A 441-nucleotide genomic window follows, 5' to 3' on the forward strand; every position below is an offset into this window, starting at 1 on the left:
AGAAAGTACCACAATGTGTCTGGCAACTGAATTGTGTTCACAATGCGTGCTACGAGCAGCTGATACCTCATGCGTGCGCACACAGCTAGGGCCTGTGTAAGCACAAGATTCGTCAAATGGCGTCTTTAAGAGGTTTCATGCCACCACTGATAACACGTGACAGTTAAGTCGGAAAATAAAAGCATTTTACTAGCGTTTCGGGCTCGATGTATTGCACAACTGGCCAAAGGTATTGTGTTCAATGATATGCACTCGTTTGTTGTAAGCCCACTGTATGACACTAAGGAGCGAATTTCTTAGTGCCAAAGCATACTTACCTGGCACAGGGGATACCGTGATCATGAAGGCGGTTCCTCTAGGACGAGGCTCCTCCATTGCTCATCGGTAGTACTGACCCCTGCGTCGGGTGCATAGTTTTTGGTAATGCGGATTGCGTTCGCG

At 47.8% G+C, this 441-nt stretch overlaps 1 pseudogene; it reads left to right on the forward strand.

Annotated features, from left to right (window-relative positions):
* The first annotated feature begins 309 nt into the window (after positions 1–309).
* LOC126356822 (U1 spliceosomal RNA) lies at positions 310–441 on the forward strand (annotated as a pseudogene).

Source organism: Schistocerca gregaria, chromosome 3 (genome assembly GCF_023897955.1).
Source record: "Schistocerca gregaria isolate iqSchGreg1 chromosome 3, iqSchGreg1.2, whole genome shotgun sequence".
In the NCBI taxonomy this organism is placed as follows: domain Eukaryota; kingdom Metazoa; phylum Arthropoda; class Insecta; order Orthoptera; family Acrididae; genus Schistocerca; species Schistocerca gregaria.